Source organism: Carettochelys insculpta, chromosome 21, assembly GCF_033958435.1.
Source record: "Carettochelys insculpta isolate YL-2023 chromosome 21, ASM3395843v1, whole genome shotgun sequence".
In the NCBI taxonomy this organism is placed as follows: Eukaryota; Metazoa; Chordata; order Testudines; family Carettochelyidae; genus Carettochelys; species Carettochelys insculpta.
Window position 1 is genome coordinate 5,045,064 of NC_134157.1, and position 25,108 is coordinate 5,070,171.

Consider the following 25,108-nt stretch of genomic DNA (forward strand, 5'->3'; position numbering starts at 1 on the left):
CCAAACCAACAGAAATGTCAGTTATGTTCATATAAAAAATAAACCTTTCAGCACGTGGAAAAAAAATAAGGACATAGAATGTAAAATTTTGGCTGATCTGTATGTAAATGTGAATACACCTACATAAAAGGAGCATATTTCAATATTTTCATTGAAATGGATGAGCCTGGGACCCAGCACCCCATTCTGCAGTGCTCCCACTTAAAAAATGCTGCCTCTCATTTTGTGCAGCCTTGATCTAGGTATGGTCCTACCATATGTGCAGGGGACGGGAACTGATGACCTCTCAATGTTCCTCCCAACCCTAGTGTTCTGTGGTTCTACCCACAGGCTGGAGTGCTTCTCCACAATGAACTGATGACCCAGAAGTTATGATTTGCCCTAAAATAGTTCCTTGCAACAAAGAAGAGAAATGTGCATCCTTAAGTGGCCCATAAACTCTTAGTTGTCCCTCTAAATTTCACCCAGGTGCATCCACGCTTTCACCATTCCATTTGCCTCCTGTCATCTTCAACACATCTTCTAGGCACATCTTCCCATTCACTTCGGAGTGCACCTAGCTAGAGACCATGGTGCATCTGCACACCCGTCTTCCCCCTACACACCAGAAAATGATTGCAAATGGCAGTGATTCAAGGGGCCTGTAGTGCAGGAGGGGGACTGTTTTGTTTCTGTCATTATTATTTGGTGGATATTTTTGTAACATGTTTTAGAGATTAAGTTCAATTAGGAAACAGATGGCACCAAAATATCATCAAGTATTTCTGATGGGCAGCAAATTACTGAGTTAATTAAGTAAATAATTAAAATTTATATTTACACCTGATCATCCAAATGAGGGTGAAAATACCAATTTCAGGGCTTTTTATGGTTCCTGGCAAGGTGTCAGCCTGGGAGCCAGTCATGTCCATGTCTCTTCTAGATTCCAGAAAAGCCATGAAACCCCAGCGGAATAGAGAGGGAAAGAATGACAGAAGATTCTGAGCTCTAATTCAGCTATTGGGATGCTGTGTTTGTAAGGGAAGGAGTCACTTTATTGGTCTGAGGGACCTAGTCTTCTCTAATTACTATTATTTAAATTACAGTATTGTCTAGAAGCCTGAAGCAAGATCTCAACCCCAATGTGCTCGGCATATAGTACATATTGTGAGTCTTGCACTGAAGAGCTTACTACCTAAATACAGACAAAGTGAGAGAGACTGCATGATTACTCCCCATTTTAGTGCAGGAGAACCAAGGCACAGAGAAATTAATTACCTGACTTTTATATACATAAATGTAAATGCTCTGAGCAGCCATTAACCTTCTGCTAGGCTTAAGATCCAGTCTGCTGATCCTTCCAACCAACCAGGGTTTGTAGCCCATCAGTCAACCTCCTATAGGCCAGCTGCATTTGTAAGGTTGCCCAGAAACTGGCTCTCATGCAGGTCTTGATTCATAGAACCATGGAATCCTAGGGCTGGAAGGGACCTCAGGAGGTCATCAAGTCCAGACCCTTGCCCAAAGCAGGACCAACCCTAACTAAATCACCCCAGCCACAGCTGGGACTTAAAAACCTCTAGAGAGGGAGATTCCTGACACTGTGACCTCATTCCTCTCAACTATAATGAAAGAAGAATCACAGAACAAATGAAGAAACACCTGGGTATTGATCAAGATTCCATTACCCCAATTTCCAGTTTTCCACCATCTCTGTTTCTGGTTTATGCTTTAGAACTGGGTTTGTATTTTCATTCTAGTGTCGTACTTTGGAAACAGACAAACTATAAGGAAAGTGGGGTGGGGAGTGCATCCAAGATAAATACTGGACCTCTTCTGGTTCATTGTCATCTTGGATACCCTCTCAGGGAACACACAGAAGGAGGCATCTTAGTGCATGCTGTATGCAGATGGTATCCTTCTCTGCCATGAGGAATAATTTAGAAGAGGTTCTTAGTCAATGGAGCGATGTGTTGGGCAGACATTGGATCAAAATAAACAGAGTTAAAAACAATGTGTGTGGTATGTGATATCAGTAATGAGAACACTGAAGAATTGTCTTTGGCTACAGGTGGGCAGACTATACCAAAACCCACTAAGTTTCAAGAATGTGGACTCCAGAATCTGATAAAATTAAGACTAAATTAGAGCTAGGATAATAAATACCTGGCTCAAATGGAGAGAAGTAAATGATGTAGTGTATGACAGAAAGCTACAGTTAAAAGCAGAATGATTAGTCAAGTTGTATAGTTAAAAGGGGAATGATTTGTCAAATTTTAGTGCAAGGCACAGAGTTCTGGACACCAAATGCTCTGCTCCACAGAAATGCAAATATGGAGATGAGTGAGTGGGGTAGCAGGAAGAACCATGTAAGAAATGTGTTTGTTAGAGACATGCTCAAAGTATCACCTGTAAACAGAAAACAGCCAAAACAAAGGTGTGCAAACTCAGACTGTTTGGTAAAGCGCAGCCCTAACAACTCTATGGGTGAGTCAAAAATATGAAGACTGTAGAACAAGGAAAGAGAGACCAACCCAGATGGTAGTAGTAGGATGTCATAAAAAAGGCATAAAGGCATGTAGGGGACAGCACTCACAGAGCAAACCCCATATGATGAGCTTAATGCAAGAAAGGAGGAGAGTGTCATTTAGAATCCTTCCACCAACCAGACCTAAATCATTAATTTTTTTTCTTTTGCTTTGATTTCTAGAGATGAGCAAATCTGTGAGTGGTGTTGGATTTGCAGAACCAAGAACATCCTCTGGAATTGTTAGAATCTTGGTTTTTTTGTCTATGAATTTACCTCAAGGATTAGGATGGGGAAGTGGGGGATAGACAAATGTTTGGGAGTTTTTGCTCCATTTCACAAGGTCAAAATTAGGGGCTGTTTTGGTTCTTGCTAAGATTCATGATTTTGGTTTTGCTTCTCCAACACTTGAGCCAGGGACAAATTCTGTACCAGGTCCTATTTTATCTGCACTCCGCTCCCACCTGGAGTTTGGTGCTGAGTGGAGGGAGGTGTCGGTGGAGTCAGACAAATGGCTCTCTTGGTATCCTTCTGATAAAAAGAGCTTTACTTTCCATTCAGTGGAAAGACATCAAAGCAACTTTATTACTGATAAAATTAGTTTTTGGGCCACCAACAACAGCAGTGGATTCGCTTTCATCAGCCCTCCTATTATCTAAAGAGATGGGAGCACTCTGATGGGAATGAAAGGGGGCATACTGTCTACATAAACAGCTAATTTCATGGGGCAAATTTCTCCTCTCAGATCCACATAGCAGATTGTCTCTGGTGGTCTGTGAACAGAGGGTGAACTGGATGGATGGACCCATATGAGAGCAGAATTCTGATTTCCACTTTTAACATTCGTTCATTTTGGATTCTCAGTGCATGAAAGTCATGACCCCACATCTAGGGGCTTGATCGCCACTCAGCTCTCATGCAAGTACTAACAACAGGGACTGTAGTGCCGTATATACCACTCTGCACATGAGTGAACTGAATCTAGAGGGAATCTAAACTGACACGGCTACGTAGGTGTTAAGCCAGCAAAGCACTTAGGCAGGTACGCAATGTTAAGCTTTAAACTTTAACCTTCCTGGACATTCACTAATGGCTTTAAAAGTAGTGAGTCTTCTCCAAAAGAATTTTACCACAAGATTACAGAAGGAGACATCTGAATTGGAATTCATTTACAAATTCAACACCTTTAACCTTGGCCTGAACAGAGATTTTAACTGGCTTATGCATTACAAGGGCAGTTTCTCTACCTTTGATATTTGCCAGAATGAGATACACCCAACTTAATTTGCTTCAGTAATGGATCCTAACAGTGACAAGTAACTTCCTTTCCCCCGACCCTCACACTCCAGTTCCCTGGTATATGAACCCTGGATTCTGTTTTTCCACTCCAAATCTATCTGATGAAGTGGGTTTTGCCAACGAAAGCTCATGGCTTAACAAATTTGTTAGTCTCTAAGGTGCCACAGGACTGCTTGTTCTTTGTGATGTTACAGACTAACACAGCTACCCCTCTGAGACGTTAAACTGGTGAGTCACCTCTTTGAAGTCAATGTAATGTTTAATGAGAACAACAAAAAGTCTTGTGGCACCTTATAGACTAACTAACATTTTGGAGCATAACCTGTCATGGGCAAAGACCTGCTTCATCAGATGCATGAGTGGTGAAGCGGGTCTTTGCCCACGAAAGCTTATGCTCCAAAATATCTGTTAGTCTATAAGGTGCCACTAGACGTCCTGTTGTTCTCAAAGCTACAGACTAACACAGCTACCTCTCTAATACTTGTCGTAATGTTTAATGTTATCCTTGTGCTTAAGCACTGTGCTGGCTCAGGGTTTATAGGGATATTCCCTGGAGAAGAGGCTGAATAAAATGTAGCATTGTTTGTAAGACCAAATTCAGCCCTGGTTTGAAGTCAGGCAATGAGAGTGGCCCTTTAAAAGGACATCCTTGTTGCTATCACAAGCAAGGTCTGTGTTTCAGTGCTCCTCAAACCAGCCATTCATTAAACACTTCCTAGCACTAGCTTCTTTATTTAGTGTGTTAGTAACCACTTTGAAAAAGTACCAGTGTCCCATAATACTGAAGTACTTCACCATAAAAGATAATTACTATGCTTATGATCTACATAAGCAAAGGCCATTGTCAGGCCTATGCTGATAATATAAAGGGCTTTACCACATCTCTTTGGCAGTTTAAAATTGCTCTCTTGTGTGACTAAATCGGTTAGCATCATTCAGCGGTATCATCACACGGGATTGAAATGACTTGCAGGTGCAGCCATTGTTCCCCAGGGAAATGGGAGCTCTGGTTACTTATAGAGGACGTCTGCTGTCCCTCTTCTGCGTGGTGTCACATCTGATGCTCCAGTGGCAGTGCTGGGTAGACTGACATCAGAATGTGGTTCTCCAGAGGGGAAGGCCTCTTGCCTCCATCTGCAGAGAGCTTTGGTCATAGGGGAATTGGAATGGTCCCACTGAATCTGAGAGGTGGCAGAGAGACTTGAGAGGCCTGTGCAGGGGTCTAGCTGGCCATGCCTACTAAGAATCTCTGCTTGCAAATGTGGGAGGTGGGCATGAGGGAGGAGCACAGTTGGAGAGGAGGCATCCCTGACTATGCGGATCATCCAGCCATGAGTCTTCATGTCAGAGGGCTTGATCCAGAGCAGTGCCTTCCTAGACCTGAGGCTACTATAGGAGTTATGGAATGTCCCTGTCACTACTTTCTGGCATGGTGAGAAAATCACCTTCAAACTGCTTGGCCCTGGTGGGACACCCCCAAATGCTCAGCCCATTGGCCTGTTTTCAGAACCTGGGGGAGGACAATTTATCCAGTGTGAGGGAGACAGGTTTGAACTGATCGGACACAGCTGGATATGTATTTCAAATTATCAGCCATTTCTTCCCTCAGATACAGGCCAACAGCCTGAAGTGACTCCCCTTGCTGTCACCCTTCTGTGGAAGGGAGTTTGCATTTCTTACATCAAGGAAGGACTTCTCCAAGGAACATGGGAAAGGGTATACTGGTATGTCAAATGGTTCATTGAGCCCGCTGCCTACTGGGCACTTAGAAGACATTGAGGGGAACAGAAAAGCTACAGAACAGCACAGAACACTGAAATCCAGGACTGCTGGTGGTAAACAAACTTTATGGGACCACAAAAAACTTGGCTACATCCATGATACGTGGACATCTGGCTAACTAAAATAATGCCAGACCACAGAGAGACTAGAGAGGTGCGACCTGTACATAGAGATCTTAAAAAAAAAATCTGTCAGGGATGGTGATAGATCCTGGGCGACTCCATGACATCTAAAGGTCCCTTCCAGTTCTATGAGATAGGTCTGTCAGTCAGGGATGGTGATAGGTCTAGGGGACTGGACTCGATGACATCTGAAGGACCCTTCCAGTTCTGTGAGACAGGTCTATCTCATGAAACCCAGACTTGCAAAGAAGTGGATGTGACAATGTTTTCTGAGTCAGCTGGTTTAGGAATATATTATGGACCCTGTTGAATTGTTCTTTTTTGTTCAAACTACTTCTGCAGTTATTCAACGGACACAAAGGGTTGACTGAAATAGTGTCTGATATTCACCCTCCATGCTTTTATCCTCAGCATTAGATACTGGAACATATATTAATTAATTTGTACTCTCACCCACTACAGGAAAGTTCATGAAACAAGAACCTCCTGAGATAGATATTGATTAATGTTTTACTGTGGATGCAGAAGACTCTAAAATTGAATATTGTCCTTTCATGTGTGATCTTTTCCTGGAATTCAGAATGAGCCCCACCAACTCCTGCCTGAGCATTGCAAATACCATGTGTGATAGGAGAAGAAGGGCTGAATAGAAAGACAGTTACTGTTTTACTTACATGAAGTGTATGCAAGCAGCTGCTTCTGCTTGCTTAGCTTGTGTTCTGCTGTATGCCTGATGAATGCATGGTAATGAATGTCTCTTATGTATGTCTTAATTTTGATGAAAACTCATTCATTATTATACCACACTGGTGATTATTCAGATGTAACTGTTAGGGGATCCAGACACTAAGAACAGAGGAAAAGCCTGATGTTGAGGCAATGGCAGAATGGCATTACTCCATTTGTATACAATGTGAAGGCAGTAAGGTCCCCAGGGACAGGATGCAGATTGGAAGTCAGGAGACTTGATATCTGCTCTCAGCTCTGCTACTGATTTGCTATGTGACCTGAGGCAAGCCACTTCTGTTCTCTGTGCCTCAGTTTCCCCATTTCTAAAGGGGCAAGAATGATCCTAACTATCCTTTGGGCAGAAGCCTACAAGAGCTATGCAGTAGAAGACTGCAGATGTAAGGAATGTGCGTTGAAAACCTCCCCTTCCAGAGCATTTGAGTAATCTGTCACAACCAGGATTGTGAGGCAACATTCAGATCCTTCCATCTGGGCCCAGAGCTTCAGTGCAACACCCATTTCTAAGCTTGTTGCCTGGTTGCTGTACCTGTGATTGAGCAGGATGCAGTCCATGATGGTGGAAGGTGAGGTGGGCCATGTAGATCCCACGCAGCAAGAAAAATGTTTCCTATACAAGCATCTCACAGTTATTCTACTTATCAATCTTTCCCTTCCCTCGCTTTTATACTATCTTGTCATTGGGCCATACAATCTGGCATTGTGATAGCTGTGGTCTCTAGCTGATGCTGGATGTGGTCTCTAGGGCTATGTCTACTTAGCAGCTTTATTTCAAAATAAACTATACTCATAAGCTGTCAGCGAGCATTGCAATGGAGTGCAATTCTGTTAAAGACTTGAGAATATAAGTCCTATGACAAAGAGACTTTAAAAACAGATGACATGGAGAGATTTGAGAACTGGGGTTCATATTCAAATTCGACACATCAACACTTGCTATGAACAAAGACAGAAATTACCTCAAGCATTACAAGGACTGCTTGCCTTCCTTTGATGCTTGTAGTTATCTCAAGCAAGATGCTTAACATCCCCCACCTTTCACTCCTACCCTTCAGTCCCACTTACTTGATTTGTCAGTTTTTATTGCATTGTTTTGGACCTCTCTACTATTTGGCTGTCAGTCTGTACTGAAAATGCTAATGATCTGAAGAAGTGGGTCTGTCCCATGAAAGCTCATCACCTAATAAATCCATTTGTCAGTCTTCAAAGTGCTACATGACTGCTGTTTTGTTTTGTTAGAATACAGACTAACACAACTACCTGTTATTATTTTGAAACAGTGCATCTACACACAAAACGTATATCAAAATAACATTCAACTATCCAAAATAGAGCATCCAGACACAATAAAGCCTATTTAAGAATAAGCCCCAGGAAGCATTGTAGGTTATTTTGACATGGCCCCTATTCTCTTTCTATCCAGCCCCTTGTCCGAAATATCTATTTCAGAATAGGTGCTATTCCTCATAGAATGAGGTTTGCCAAATTCAAAATAAGCCATCCACTACGTCAAAATTATTTCAAAATAGCGGTTGCGTTGAGTAAACTCTCAAAAAGTATATGGGGATAGTGGTCATTATTCCAAAATAACTTTGCTGTGTAGGTACACCTAGATGGTGATAAAGGTAAACCATTTCCCTACCAAATCCTCCATTCTACCAAACCAATTATGCAATGATAGATGTGCACCAACAAGAATCTTCCCCATCCTGAAAACAATGAACATATGCCCTGGGGCATGAAATTTGATTACCTATTCATCAGTTTTGAGCTTGCCAACTGCAGGTCTTATTAACAGTCATGAGATTACATTTTCCAGTGCATATCTATTTAAAAAGGAAAATGAACCCTTGCACACCAGTGAGCCTATGCAGCGTAGCAGTATAAATGAAAACAACAACAAACAACAAAAGAAAAACCCCATTAGTTATTCTGTTCCCAAAGACTTTCCACACCATATGGCAAATGTTTATTTCCCCAGTTTTTTTTTTCCACAGATGTAATTATAATTCTTTTTCACCTTCCCTGGAGAGACCATCTTATGTTGCAAAGATAGTGTGAAATGGGAGACCTTACATGAAACTTTATTATAGTTACAATAAACCAGGTAATTTCCACTCCCAGCATGTATGCAGCCACTAGTAAATTCTACTTCTTGGAGATTTTAACCCTGGAGTATTGATGATGGCCAAACACTAGTGACTCATTTTCTTTAGCAGATTGGTCAGGCTAGATCCAGCTACAGGGGTTCTCAAGATCTATTAATATCAAGTCCAGTGGCTCCTACAAGCCCCCACTATGTTCAGAGTTCCATGGTGCTAGGAGTTGTAGATACACAAAAATCAATGTCTTCCCCAAAGACCTTACTGTGCAAATAGAAAAGACAAAGGGTAGGAGAGGAAACTGGGGTACTGTGTTTCAAAATGGGCACTATTCCTTGTCTTAACAACACCTATTTAGAAAAGTGCCTATTTCAAAATAGGCACTGCTCCTCGTGCAAGGAGGTTTACCAATTTCAAAAGAACTTAAACGCAATTTTGAATTTATTTCAAAATAGCAGTTGCACCATGTAGACAGTAGGAGAGTTCTTTTGAAATAAAGGCTGTTATTTCAAAATAACTATGCTGTATAGACCTACTCAAAGTTATTAGACAACTATATCTGGATTTTATTTGGACTGAAGACTTTGGTTTGCTCTCTTACAAAGGTCAAAGCCATTTCAGAAGCTCATCTGGAATATTGTGTGGAGTTCTGGTCTCCAATGTTTAAAAGAGATGAATTCAAACTGGACCCGGTGCAGAGAAGGGGTGCTAGGAGGATCAGAGGAATGGAAAAACTTCTGTCATGAACTGAGACTCTACGACAGGGGTGGGGAAACTTTTCTGGGTGGAGGGACTGCTGAACCCAGAAAAATCAGTTGGGGGGCACACAAAAATGAGAAGTGAACGCCACTGAAAGACCTCACTTCCAACACACTCCAACCCCATGGGGTTTGGAGGGCGGGGGTGGCGTGCAGTGAAAAGAGGACTGAGGTTCAGACTTTCCCCAGGCTACATTAATTCTTCTGGGGACCCAGAACTAGTAGATTTTCTGCCCTGCAGGCTCTGAGATGGGGCCAAAAGTGTGGGAGGGTTCTGTTGGGGAGCAGGATGGGAAAGGGGGTGCAGGGGTATCTGGGAGGGAGAGAGTGTGCAGAAGGTTGGGGCTGTGCTGGCTGGGCAGGTGGTAATGTGCAGGAGCGGGCTGGGAGTGTGGTGGCCGGCCTGGGGTACAGAAGGGACCTGGGAGGGAGAAAGTGTGCAGGAGCAGGCTGGGGTTGGGGCACTTATCTGCACAGCTTCCCAAGGGCACACATGGCTCCGTCCCTCTGCCACTCCCAGGCACTGACCTTCCCCTCAACTCCACTCCTCCTTCAGCTGTAATTGCAGCCAGTGGGATCAGCAGAGAAAAGCCACCAGGTAAGCGTTTCCTTTTGCAGCTGTTTCCCAAGCTGGGGAGGAGGGAATAGCGACGTGCACAGCCCCTCCCTTCCCCTGCCAGGCAGAGCTTATGGGCTGGATTCAGCCCCAGCTTGTCTTGAGCTGGCCCCCAACTCTCTGGGCTTCCATCCAGGGCCACATTGAAAGCCAGAATTCCTCTCCTGCCTTGCAATAGCCATGGCCTGGAGACACAGTGCGGGCTCCCTGATGTGGGGGGGGTGGGGGAGGTGTGTGTCGACCCCCGAGCCCACGGGCTGGGTGGTGGTGAATCCAGCCCATATATCCTAGGCTCACCACCCCTGCTCTGAGAGCCTGGTTTATAGAGCCTCACCAAAGGAAAGCTATGGGGAGATAAATCAAACAACTCCGATTCCTCCCTGGGATTTATCCCCTGATGTAACGTGCAGAGTGATTTTGAGTGTCAATGCAGGCACAACAAATGGCTATAAAATGACCTTCAGCAAGTTTGGGTTTGAGGTTAGATGAAGGTTGCTCACTGTCAGAGGCATGACGTTGTGGAACAGCCCTGCAAGAGGAGCACATTGGACCCCAAATTTACACAATTTCAACTTGCGCATTTTTAGGAATCATGCAACTGGAAATCACCAATTACTGCCTGGCTGCTGCACCCTCCTGCCAGGCCCTGTTGCATCCCTGGCCTCCCTCTGCTCACTGTTGCCCATCTGGAAACTTCAGGGACTTGGCAGCCGTGGCCAAGGTGGTGGCGGCTCCATGCGCCCACCAGCTGGTGCTGCTCTTGCCACCCTGGTCCTGCTTCATGGCTTCATGCAGCCACCAGCTGGCATGGCAGCTCAGCTTGCAACACGCACCCTGCTGCTCTTGCAGGACCAGTGTAGCGTGAGCAGCACGGTGAGCACCGCGAGCAACCAGCTGGGTGTGCATGGAGCCGCCATCATCTTTGCCGCAGCTTTTGAGCCCCCGACCACTCTCAGCCCTCACCTGGTGGGACCCAAAGGCGGCAGGGTGCCCCGCTCCCTGGGCTAGCTTTTTGTCCCTCCCCCATCCCTGTCCTGACTTACACAAAATTTGACCTATGCGTGGCTGCCCACGAACACAACCTGGGATCTACTGTACAGGGGGCACAAAAGCGATATCGATTTAAACTTGAGCTTGAAAACTTGATGCAGGGGGTGATATGAGGAGACTGACCACAATGCCCTGTCATTGTCCTGCCACTGATAGCACCCGGTACCTGCCGTGGGTAGTGATGAGATGCTAGAGGGGGAGGGCTCTGAGCTACTAAAGAGAATTCTTTCCCCCGTGTCTGGCTGGTGGGTCTTACCCACCTGCTAAGGGTCTCACTGATCACCAGCTTTGAGGTCAGGAAGGAATTTTCCCTGGGGTCAGATTGGCAGAGGCCCTGGGCGGGTTTCATCTCCCTTAGCAGTGTGGAGGCACGTGTCATTTGCAGGATGACACTAGTGTAAATGGTGGATTTCCTGTAAAGTGGAGTCTTTCAATCACTCTTTGAGGACTTCTGTAACTCAGCCAGAGCTTAGGAGGCTCTTAGAGGGCTGAGTGTCCCCCTACTCCTATCCCCTCACAGCTGAGAACCTGTGCAGCCCCCTGCAAGGTTGGTGTATGAATGCTGGCTCCCTGCCTCCGCCTGTGGTGGAAGCCCTGAGACTCAAGGGCTAGATGAATAAGGCCCACAGGCTATGCCTGGCAGGAGAGTGGGGGAGACAAAGTAGCTGTGCACACCGCCTCCCAGAATGGAGGAACGGCAGCATGGAGAACTGCTTGCCTGGAGGCGTTTCCCCCACTGCTCCTATTGGCTGGAATAGCAGCCAATGGGAGGAGCTGGGGGCAGTGCCTGAGAGCAGCACAGGGCATGGAGCCATGTGTTGTGCAGGGGAACTGTGCTGGTAAGCACCCTACCACCAGCAAGCACACTACCACCAGCAAGCTCCTGCATCCCACATGCGACCTCTGTCAATGTGCAAGAGATGAGACTAGATGGTTAGGTTGGTCCCTTGTGCCTTATAAGTCTAAGTCTCAGGCTTGGTTTGTGGCTGAGGGAAGATTTCAGAACCCACCATAACCACCCTAGCTACATGGAAGCTCAACTTAGAAGACTAAGCAATGATGGCAAACTCACAGCCTTCATTGGCAGCGTGTCCCACAGTGTACGAGCTCTTAGAGCAAGTTTGTTGTCGTATTTAATTTAGCTTTTCTGGGTGTAAGTCCATTTTTGTGATGTCCTCCTGTAAATGAGAACAAATCATAGACCAATCCAACCTGAGAGCTACACCTTAAGGGCCCTATTGTGGTAGACACTGCACAAACTGCACAGGGCTTGTCCTAATGAACTGGTAATCTGTGAAATGAATAGGATTTACTTTGGCTGCTCTGCATAGGGATCCAGTTCATTCAAAATTAGTACAGGCCTGCCCAGTAGCGCTTTAAAGACTAAGAAAATAAACTAACTTAAAAAGTGCTTCTGGACTCTGCTTTGTTTTGGGAGCATAGAGACTAACACGGCTCCCTCTCTGATACTTTTGCACTGTGTGTCTGTGTACGCATACTGCTATCAGTCCCGCCCTGGTCTTTGTTCTTTAGACTAAACATGTCCAGTTCTCTTAATCTTTTTCTACCAGTCTGCATCGCTGGATACTTTTTGTATTTTGAATTGCAATGAATTTTTCTCCATTTGCCCTGTCTCTCTCTCTTGCTTTATCTCTCTTTTTTAAAATAAAATAGAGGGCTCAGAATTGAATACAATCTTCCAATTAAAGCCTCACCAGGGCAGTGTAGAGTGGAATAATTGCCTTACTTGTTTTACATATAATACTCCATTAATGGCTTGATATGGGACTCTGCACTCATTTGAAATATTTGTAACTGGTTTTTTACCCTTGGCAATAGATGAAAAGCTGCGCAAAACTAAAAGTAGACTTAGTGTCTGAGAATCCAGTACACTGAGCACAGCAGACAGCACAGTCTGCGTTTGTTTCTTCTTTTTCTTCTCTCTATCTGGGGGATTTTGCATCTGCTTATTTTATTACCTTGACATCTTTATATCCATGGAAGGTATTTTTTTAAGCTTTCCACTTAGTTGCCGCCTAAGACATAATACAATGCTCAAGATGAAAACTGTTATCTGATTCTAGTTTAATGTTCGAAAGTCCTCAAGCTGGTTTATCTACATATCCTCTCTGTATAATTGTGTACTTAGAATTCAGCTGTGGTGTAATAGAGAGAGAGTGTTCCGTGTTCTGTCTGGAATCACAGAAAAGATATAATTTATTTTTAAGTGAACAGGGAGGGGGAAACTAAAAAAAAAAAAAAACCCTCCAAATGTATTCTTCAGAGTTTCAAAAATGCCTACACTCTGGGTCTAAAATATAGATTTGAAAGGCTATGACTCAAGAGGAGAACCAAAGCCCAGAGGAAAAATGGGGATTAAAACTTCAAAGTAATAGAGATGCTTTAAGATCTAGAGCATCCCAAGCATGGTTATTTGCTTGGATTATGGAAGCATCTAGAAGCCCTAAACATGACGCATGTCCCCATTGTGCTAGGTGCTGTACAGAGATACATGAAACATAAGAATAATGTCAGGATTTTGAATCTAGCTCCTGGCATTTTTTTTTTTGCTGCAATTTTTATTTTTTAAAATGTATTTATTTATTTTTTCTGAGGTGTCTTTAACTGAAATATTAGTAATATGGTCAATGAAGTTGGTTTTAAGGGGAAAATGAGTAAAAGTGTGTAATACGGGAATTTTCAGGGGTCACGTCTGAAAGTTTCAATTCAGGTTGAATTGTTTAGAAACATGGCTACTTGTAGCCCCAAACTGGGTGTCCTCCACTATCAGGCCCCAAACCAATCACAGGGAGCACTTCTGTTCACCTCATTCACTAGCGAGATGTCAGACAAGCAGGTCCTTCAGACTTTCCAGTTCTCCTGGGTCACTACCAGTGCCCCCGATGACAGGCTGTGAAAACCAATTTCATCAAATAAAAAGTTTCTTCTAATCCCAAAGGATAAGTCACATTCCCAAATCAATGTATAACTCAGAATCTTACCACGAAAGCATTTTATAGGCAATTCTTTAGAATCTGAAAACTAAAGATTTATTCATGAAAGGAAAGGAAAAAAGGGTGCGAATTAAAATTGTCAAGGGAGTCAACTGCATACACCAATTGCAAAGTTCTTGATGCAGGCTCGTAGCTTTGATGGAATAGTCTGCTGTCTTAAATAAAGTCTCTGGCATACATCTGCTTTAGGAGGGGTCATCTGTCCTTCATTCCATGCTTCAGGTCATAGCAAAGATACTTCAAAGGTGAGAGCAGGACTGAAGACAAAAAGGAAGGAATTTCCAGGGCCCTTTTTATATCGTCAGTCATGTGGAGCGAATCCCATTATTCTTGCTGTATGAACATATATCCCAAGATGAAGGTAGGAGTCACATGGATAAGTCACCTGCCCTTGCAAGATTCGGTCCTTTACAGGTGGACACCACTGCTCCCGTGCTGGTCTAAACGTTCACAGAAAATCTCATCCCATGTGGATTGATAACTCCCAAGGCCTATTGTCATTCAAGTACCTCCAGTCACTTGTCTTTTCACTCTTTATCTGGCCCAGCCTCCTGTTGATCTCTCTCAGAAGCAAATTATGAAATACAAGTACAGAACCAATACTCATAACTTCAAATACAAAAAAACATGATACATGCATGCAAATACTATAAACATAACCGAGAAAATCATAAGCTTTTTATAGACATTTCACTTGGCATGTTTTGTACAAGATTTGTTGCCAACATATAACAGTGGTTGCAACAATGCTCTGTATGCACATTAGAGGCTGATGATGTCATAAACTGTTCTCAGACATTTTAACGCATCCTGTTCACCAGAGCAGTGTGATTGCATTGGTTTGGGGTCTGTGAAAATGCCTCAAACATAGGCCCAAATTTATTGTCATTATTTATATTACCGAAAGACAACAACTGACATAAGAGAGGCTGCATTGTACTAGCCACTGAATATGCACACACACACAAATTGACAGTGTGTCAAGAGGATATAGTCTAAGTACACAGGGTAGACAAAAATAGCCTAAGGTCACAGTGGACGTTTGTGAGGGAAGCAGGAATAGAATCAAGGTCTTTGGTCAAAACTCAAATCTTTGATAGAAAAATTGATTACTCCTACCCCTCAGATCCAGAGGAATTTCTATCAGCTAGGATTGTGTGCAAAGAAGATTTAAAACTATCAGAAGAAGACACAAAACTTTCTGTACTAGTTTCCCATCAATTTGTGGCTTCCAGTGCTTCACCTCCCTAGAAAATGTCAGTCTAGCTTGAAATTGAGTGATTGGTAGATGCGTGGGGTACTCAGGAATCAGTGCTGGGCATGAGTGAAGCCAATCCATCAGGATCTAATGGCCACACCCATGCATTGGGAAATGTCACATCTTATAACTAACACACTGGGTCCTGATCCCCAAAAATATTTTGGCAATTTCAGAATTTTAAAGCTTGTTCTTACAAAGAGCAATTTCCATATAACATAAGAAAACTTCCGCAGTTCATATTTACTCATAGTCCTTATTATGTCACAAATGAGGAGCTTTGGAACAGAGCAGGACAAGGCCACATTCTCAGAAAGCTATCATCCAGCATAGTCCGTCAAGCCTCACATGGAACCCACAAGGAAAGCACAAAAGTGGAAGATCTTGCACAATGAGGAGAAGATCTGCTGAGACTGAAGGACAACAACTGGGGTACTCCTGGAGTCCTGGAGTTTTGTCCTGAGATGGACTGAATGGAGGAGACTTGCAGATGGCCTATGCGCCACCTGGAGTGCAAGGGTTTAAGTCAAGTACTTCAACCACCATCTTGTGAAAATTTTGCAAGAAGTAACAGTGTAGCTCTATTTTACGTTTTGAAAAGCCCTAGGATTTAAGTAAGAATGTGTTTTGAGGACATTTTGGAGGAGAGAAGTTTGACTCTGTCTATAGCGCTAGAAAGGGGGCAGTAACTCTACACAGAGTAGCAGCTTCTTGGACTAAAAATGAGAGCAACAGGCTGCTATAATAATACTGAAATAATGTTCACTCTACCTTTCTCCAGACCTCTGCGAAAGAGAGCATTTGGACCAATGTTTCTACAGCACGCTCATACAGGTATGTACCCCCATGCTTGCTCATTTGGAATGCCAGTTAAAGATTCTTTCTAAAGAAAACACTTGACTATGAAATGGCTGATTAGAAGCCAGAAGAGATTTCTTTTAAGAAAGAATATTGAAAATCTCTCTTTTACAGCAGAAAGGGCATTAAAGGTGCCAATGGGAAATTGCTTTGGTACCTTGAACTATAAATGAGGCTGGTTTTGTGACTCATCAAACCCACAAAAAGTGAAGGTGGTGGGTCAGCAAGGTTAGGCAAAGTTTAAACATAACAGGGCCCAAGAGGCAAGAGGAGCGACATGTCTTTCATTTCTGTGGCACATCAATGAAGAATCAGCTGGAAAAAATTAGACTCCTTGATTTCCATTACCATTTGGTACTTCTTGCACTAATCAGAGTAGCTGCGCATTTGCATCAACTGAAGGGGATTTAAGTATTTCTTATTAGGAAGGGCTTGATAAAGGTCTCCTGAATTTTGAATTCATTGTCCCTGTGATTCTCCACCATGCTGTAATGTATGTCCAGAAATGACAGGAAGATGGATATTTAGTATTTATTAAAGAGCCTTAGATCTCCTTAATCTGTAATCTTTGATGAAGTTAAATATTCCAACTCTTTTTTAAATTAATAAATGTTTCATTTGGTCTCTTTCAAACCCAGAATGAAGTTCTGAGGGCACACAGTCTGTGAGATGAAGCACAGAACAGAGATTGAACAGAGTCTGGTTTCTCATTACTTCTCCAGGTCTTGTTCGACTTAGTAGCCCAGTGGTTGGAGTAGGGGAGTGAGACCTGGGACTTCCAGTTTTGTTTTCTAGGCTGGATACTGATCTGCATTTCCCTTCTGACCATGACACATTAGCTTCACCTTTCTGTGCCTTGGCTTATCCTTACATAAAATAAGGATCATTGCACTTTTAGCGTTGGAAAAAGTTCAGAAAAGGGCAACCAAAATCATTAGGGGTTTGGAACAGCTGCCATATCAAGAGACATTAAAAAGACTGGGACTTTGTATCTTAGAAATGAGGAAACAAAGGGAGGATATGACAGAGGTCAATATAATTGCGATTGGTGTTGAGAAAGTGAATAAGGAAAAGTTATTTCTTTGTTCCCATAACACAAGAACTAGGGGGTCACCAAACAAAGTTAATAGGTAGCAGATTTAAAACAAGCAAAGGCTGCATTTCTTCACACAACATACATCCAACCTGTGGAACTCCTTGCCAGAGGATGTTGTGAAAACCAGGACTTTAGCTAGATAAATTCATGGAGGATGGGTCCATCAATGACTGTAAGCCAGTATGGGTAAAAATGATATGTGTAACCTCCGTTCGTCAGTACCTGGGAAAGGGTGACAGGTGACGGATAACTTATTGATTATCTGTTCTGTTCAATCCTCTGAAACAGGGGTGTGCAAAGTGGGGGGCAGGCCCCCTTGGGAAGGGCATGGAATTTCATGGTGGGGGGGCATGATTGTCTGCTGGGTCTCCGGCTCATTCATGTTATTAAAATGTTGAAATATGTTACTGTTTCTATATCTGTGTATTCACATTTCTATACCAATTAATGGGATTTTTACATTTTACAGACTTATTATCCTACTTGTGCCATTACGGCGTTTTTTTTTTCAAATGAACACAACTGAAATTCTTCTTCGAGTGTCCCCGTGGGTGCTCCACAATAGGTGACGGGCTCGCCCGGCGCCGCAGATCGGATCTTCCAAGCAGTTTCTGCCGGACCGCGCATGCGCCGGCGCGCGCCGCTCCCCTGCGCGCTCCTGGCCATGTGCGCAATCCGGTCCCCGCCAGTTCCTCTTAACCGCCGTCGGCTGCAGACGGAATCCGACTAGGCTAAGGCCAAATAGCGTATTCAACGACTTTATCTGTTTTTTCTTTGAAGTTTTTCAGTTACTTAGGCTACTATAAGTTAGCCGGTTGTTATTTTGTAAAAAAAACAAACAAAAAAAAAAAACAACAACAAACAAGCTACGAGAGGGACAGCTCAGCCCAGTCCCAGTAACAAGCGCCAGAGGCCAGGAGCTAGGGCCATCAGCCTCCTGCTGAGGCAGGCCATCGGACGGGGAAAACAGCACAAAGAAGGTGCTAAGTACCCACTTAAAAACTCAAAGACTCACCAACAATGTCCTCTTCAGGCTTTAAAAAATGTGAGTCCTGCCGAGAGGCGATGCCAGTGTCCGATGGGCACAGTCTATGCATAAGGTGCCTGGGGGAGTCCCATGTGGCACAGAAATGCGCCTTCTGTGCTAAATTAACAACCAGAGCACGGAGGGACAGGGAGATGCGGATCAAAATGCTGCTTCTTGACAAGGCCCTCCAGCCAGACGTGCCGGAGCGGCTGCAGCAGGAGGGACCCTCCGGGGCCCTTAAAAGGAAAGCTGCCTCCCTCACTCCATCAGCACAAAAACGGAGGAAAGTTTCTCCGGCCCGATCCCTGCCGGCAGCAACAGTGAGCGGGACGGGAGGAGCAAGCAGCCCCCAGCCGCAGCAACAGCTGATCGGCGGCGGCATGGAGAGCCACGTGGAAACGGCTCAGCCTCCGATAATCAGCCAGCCGCCCCGCACCGCAGGCAGGGCGGCGGCTAAGCAAACGCCGGTACCGGCGGCACCGCAGACAGCGGCACCGACCCCCAGGGAACCGGCGGTGCAGGGCGCGCAGGCACGTAGCCTGCAGGCGCAGAAGGACACCGCACGTGCGGCACCGCCTTTGAGCGTGCCTAGCACGGTGCCAACGGGGCCAGGATCCCCCGCCCATCAGGGGCGGAGTTACCTCCTCCAGGGAGGGGGAAGGCTGCTCACAAGAGGAGGCACTGCAGCCCCTCTCCGGACAGGGCTGTGGAGCTGCTTTCTCACAGCCCTCCGCTTATGTTGCAGACTCCAACCAGAAGGCAGGGGTCCCCCCTAGCCTACCCGGAGCCGCCTTCTCCATTTTTACAACCAGCCTCACCATGGCTGGCACCACCTTCACCCTTCCTGGGTTTTGAACCACTGGACTATTATGCTAAATCGCTCTCTCCAGTGTCTCGACGATCTCCCTCCCCCAGACGCAGAGGGTACGCACCAAGGGAATGGTCGAGGTCACCTTCCCAGGAACAGTGCCTATACTGCCATGGTCGTCCCTACCACGCGGGGCACGGACACCATCGGCAATCTACTAGGGAAAGATCCCCACACACTACCTCGTACCCCCGAGGGCAATCGCGATTGGGGACAGAGACTCAAGCATCTCAGGGGGGACTGGTCATGGAACCCCGAGATTTTCCCTCGCAAACCTACAGCGAGAGGGTGTACCATCACCAGCAGGAACCGGAAGGGTCCAGAGAGACGTACCCCAGCGGTTCCTCGCTCTCCTCCCCGGACGAGGCCACGGCCCTGGGGGACGTCCATCCTACGGACGATCTCAAACAGTTTCAGGAGCTGTTTAAGAGGGTGGCCTTCACGCAAGGCATCCAGACAGCAGAGGTGCAAGAGAAACACCATAAGCTCCTCAAAAATTTGAGACCTCCGGCCTCCTCCAGAGTAGCAATACCGCTTGATGAAGCGATCTTAGAGTCCGCCACTACCATACGGCAGACCCCTGCAACTATTCCGCCGGTCCAAAAGAGAGCGGATAAGAAATACTTCGTGCCGGCGAAAGGCATGGAGTTCCTGTTTAGCCACCCACAGCCAAACTCCTTGGTGGTGGAGTCCTCGCAACAAAGATCAAAAACATCTCAATTTAAAACAGGGGGAACGGACAAAGATGCCAAGAAGCTAGAGCTGTTCGGCAGAAAGGTCTACTCCTCCTCTACTTTAACGTTGCGAATGGCAAATTACGCAGCGCACTTGGCGAACCATAATTTTGACAACTATTCTAGGTTAACCTCCCTCATGGACTCGCTTCCAGAGGACAAAAAGCCGGTCCTCAAGGCCATAGTGCAAGAAGGCTACGCGGCTGCGAGGATGGGAGTTCAGATTGCTTTGGACGTTGCGGACACAGCAGCACGTTCCACAGCAACTGCAGTGGTGATGCGACGGGAGTCCTGGCTCCAGACCTCGGGTATACCGAGAGATCTGCAGGCAAAGATAGTTGACCTTCCCTTCGACTCGCAGAAGCTGTTTGCTGAATCAACTGACTCGGTCCTTCATTCCAGTAAAGATTCAAGAGCCACACTCAGGACCCTGGGGATTTACACCCCTCCATACACAAAGAAAAGGTACTACCCTCAGCAAAGGCGGTACCAGTACCAGCAACAGCGCCCCCAGTACCACAGGGGTGACGAGCAAGGGCGGCATCAGCAGCACCAGCAGTACAGAACTCCCAGGCGACGCTCACAACAGGGCCGTGCGTCCTCGGGGCGGGGCCAAAGGCCACAAGTTTGACATACAGATCCAGGGCTGCGCCATCACTACCATCGCACAAGGTCATCCGAAGCGGCTATTTCACCATCGCCTCCGACCATTCTACGACCAGTGGCAAAGGATCACCACAGACAAATGGGTTCTGGAGATCATAGCCACGGGGTACGCCATCCCCTTCTAGTCGCTCCCACCATCGCGACCTCCGCCCAAGCCCCACCTCCAGGAGGCCTCCCATGTAGCCAGGCTCAGGCAGGAGGTGGCCCATCTCGTGCTCATAGGGGCGGTGGAAAGGGTGCTGGAGCAACTGCAAGGAAAAGGGTTTTACTCCCGGTATTTCCTAACGGAGAAAAAGACAGGAGGCTGGAGGCCCATCTTAGACCTTCGCGGCCTCAACAGGTATCTGCGCAAACAACGTTTTCGGATGATCACGATTGCCTCCATCCTTACAGCACTGGATGATGGAGATTGGTTCGCAGCCCTCGATTTACAAGACGCGTACTTCCACATAACCATCCATCCGGCTCACCGGCGATTCCTCCAGTTCATGGTAGGCAACGAACACTTCCAATACAAAGTCCTACCGTTTGGCCTCTCCTCGGCCCCCAGAGTCTTCACCAAGACCTTGGCGGTGGTGTCAGCCTACCTGCACAGACAGGGGGTATTTATTTTCCCGTATCTGGACGACTGCCTGCTCAAAGGGGCCTCGAAGGGGGAGGTTCTCCGCATGATACGCGTCACAGCAAACACGTTCTCCTCACTTGGCCTGGTTATCAATCTGGCAAAATCAAAAATAGACCCCACACAGGACATAGAGTTCATAGGGGCTCGCATAAACTCGATCACGGCGAGAGTATACCTACCAGAGGCTCGCTTTCGAGCCATCGGTTCCCTCGTGCAAGTCATCACCTTCAGCCCTACGGTGCCTGTCTTGACGTGCTTGCAGCTGCTGGGCCACATGGCAGCGGCGACGTTTGTGGTACAAAACGCCAGGTTGCACATGCGCAGCATGCAGCACTGGCTGGCCAGTGTATACAAACCGGCAGTACACACCGTTCACAGGGCGGTGTCGCCCACACCCAGGGTGCGCAAATCCCTGCAATGGTGGGTAAACCCCAGGAACCTGCTAACAGGGGTACCCTTCCATCAGCCGCAAATCTCGGTTTTCCTCACCACAGATGCCTCCCTCATAGGGTGGGGAGCGCACATGGGCAAAGAGGTGACTCAAGGACTGTGGTCACCCACGGAACAGTCACTGCACATCAATGTACTGGAGCTCAGAGCAGTGTTCAACGCCTGCAAACACTTTCGAGACCACATACAAGGCAAAGTCGTCGGGATCAGTACAGACAATACCTCCACCATGTTTTATATAAACAGGCAAGGAGGAGCTCGATCCCGTGCCTTATGCGCGGAAGCTATCCGCTTATGGAACTGGTGCATCGCCCACGATATAATCTTGAAAGCCTCATACTTGCCGGGTGCGCACAACGTGAAGGCAGACCAGCTGAGCAGGCGTTTTGCGCTCACACACGCGTGGCAGATTCGTCCCGATCTGCTACGGCCGATTTTCCACGCATGGGGGTTTTCCCCAAATAGATCTGTTTGCCAATCAGCACAACAAGCAGTGCCCACGGTTCTGCTCCAGAGCAGGACTGGGCTGGGGGTCCCTGGGGGACGCGTTCACGATCCAGTGGGGGGGCCCCCTGCTTTACGCGTTTCCTCCCACAGTGCTGATCCACAAAGTTTTGCAAAAAGCCAGGAGGGAAAGGGCCCGGATGATCCTGATAGTCCCAACGTGGGATCGCCAACAATGGTTCCCCCTACTCCTGCGCATGTCGGACCGTCCACCGATGCCTCTTCCGGTGGCGCCGGATCTGCTCACGCAAGCCCAGGGGTCCATAGTGCATCCGCACCCCCAAAGCCTGCGACTGCAAGCGTGGCTAATCCATGGCTCAGCTCCCTAGAGCGCACATGCACAGTGGAAGTACAGCAAGTCCTAGAAAGTAGCAGGAGGACTTCCACCAGGAAGACCTACAAACAAAAATGGACTCGCTTTACGGCCTGGTGTTCTACCAAACAACTGGCCCCCCTTTCGGTGCCTATACCTACAATTCTACAGTATTTACTGGACCTCAAGAGAGGAGGACTCTCGCTATCCTCGTTAAAGGTCCACCTCGCCGCCATCTCGGCGTTCAGACATGAGGAGGAAGGGCACACGGTGTTCGCCCACCCTATGGTTACCAGGTTCCTCAAAGGGTTGGTAAACCTCTACCCCCCTCGGAAACCGATTCCACCTTCGTGGAACTTGGACCTGGTGCTTACCACACTCATGGGACCACCATTCGAGCCCTTGGCCACGGTTCCCCTCCGCCTCCTTACAATAAAGACGACCTTTCTTCTTGCAATTATGTCAGCTCGTAGGGTGAGCGAGCTCGCGGCAGTCATGGCAACGCCACCCTGCACTGTTTTTTCCAAGGAGGCGGTAACCATACGGCTGCATCCAGCCTTTGTTCCCAAAGTTTCCTCCGAGTTTCACATCAACTAACCTATTGTTCTACCCTCGTTTTATCCAAAGCCTCATAACTCCAACGAAGAGGCGCGCCTACACCTCCTGGACGTGAGGAGGGCGCTAGCCTTCTACGTAGACAGGACCAAGTCCTTCCAGAAAACGGATAGACTCCTAGTCTCCCTCGCTCCCAAATCGAAAGGAGAAGGTCTCTCATCGCAGAGAATCTCAAAGCACATTGTATCCTGCATAAAAATGTGCTACGAGCTCAAAAAGACTCCTTTATCGGCCACTCCCAGGGCTCATTCCACCAGGGCGGTGGCAGCATCAACAGCCTTTTTCAAGGGCGTTGCGTTAAAAGACATTTGCAGAGCGGCGACCTGGTCATCCTACGACACCTTCGCCAAACATTACGCCCTTTACAGGGTATTCCAAGAGGATACCCGTCTCTCCGCAGCGGTCGTCTCGGGGACAAGCTGCACATAATCCGATTACCCACCTCCTATCTTGGGTTACTGCTGGGTAGTCACCTATTGTGGAGCACCCACGGGGACACTCGAAGAAGAAAGAGAAGTTACTGACCGTAGTAACGGTGGTTCTTCGAGATGTGTCCCCGTGGGTGCTCCACTTCCCGCCCATCCTCCCCGCTTCGGATCTCTGTTAGTGTTTTGCAGGGGCACCCGAGGCGGTTGGTCGAGGAACTGGCGGGGACCGGATCGCGCTCATGGCCAGGAGCGCGCAGGGGAGCGGCGCGCGCTGGCGCATGCGCGGTCCAGCAGAAACTGCTTGGAAGATCCGATCTGCGGCGCCGGGCGAGCCCGTCACCTATTGTGGAGCACCCACGGGGACACATCTCGAAGAACCACCGTTACTACGGTGAGTAACTTCTCTTTTCTATCAGTTTGGATTATATTATATTATATTATACAAGCTGGGGGAAGGGGAGACTCCTAGCTGCAAGGATGATAAGTGGGGCCCAACATAAAGGTTTGCTCACTCCTGCTCTGAATCACCTGGCACTGGCCACTGTTGGAAGGCAGAACACAGGACTAGATAGACTTTGGTCTGACCCAGTATGGCCATTCTCATGTTCTTATGAGGCGAGTAAATATTCTGCCCTCCCTCTCAGGGTAGCTGAAGTGCTTGGTTACCGTTGCAGTGTGCCACATGGTCTGGATTTTCCAAAGAGCTTGCTGTCATCTAGACACGTAAAAAGTTGGCCAGGTTTTCCAAAGAGCCCCATGCACTGTGTGTATATTGGGGATGGAGCTGTCTCAAAAACCTGGCCTTAAAGTCACTGTGTGAGCATAAAAACAATGAGAAATCCTGTGGCACCTTATAGACTGACAGATTGTGAGCAGCTGGATTCAGAGCCCTTTTGGCAACCTGGCCTTTATCTAAGTGCTTAGAGAGCAACTGAACTTACTTGGAAGTGTGGCTGGAGTTGTAGTTTATAGCTGCATTGCAAATCTGGCCCTGAGCTCACTGGAAATCTGGTCTCAAAAATGCAAAGCGTCATAAACACTGCAAACTGCTATTGGTGAGTAAAGGCTAGGAATGAAATCCTGGGTATTGAGGTAAAGGGGAGTTTTGATATTACCTTCAAGGGGGCAGAATTTTATGTATGTGGGTCACTTTTCCGAATAACTCTTACTTCTGTGGTTGGATGAGGAAAAAGCTCACTGAAGTAAACACAGAGACTAAGAAGAGTTTCCTGAACATTCAGCCGTAAAAAGGGTTTTTCCTTTGCTCTTAGCTTAACCAGATCTTTAACCATGTGCATTATTCTTGGTTTTAAAGACAGTGGGAGAAGTTCCTCTTAATTATTTAAAGTCGGGGAAATGACAACAAAAGTGCTCTCAGCATCTGAAGGATTTTGAATTGAAATTCTGCTCCTGGAACCTGCAATCTTCCTTGACCTTGGCCTTTCCGTTTCCCTTTCCTGTGTAACATGGAACTGGCTGACTGGGATGGGACATACGTGGTAGCTGTGTCACAAGAACATCATATTGCATTAGGGCTTGACCCAAAGTGCACTCAAATCAATGGGACTTTTTCTGTTGACTTCTGTGGGAACTGAATCAGGCCCACTCAGTCATTAGTTAAATATACCATAGGCAGTTCCTCATTTTACAAGGAGAAATAGGCCAGAGAA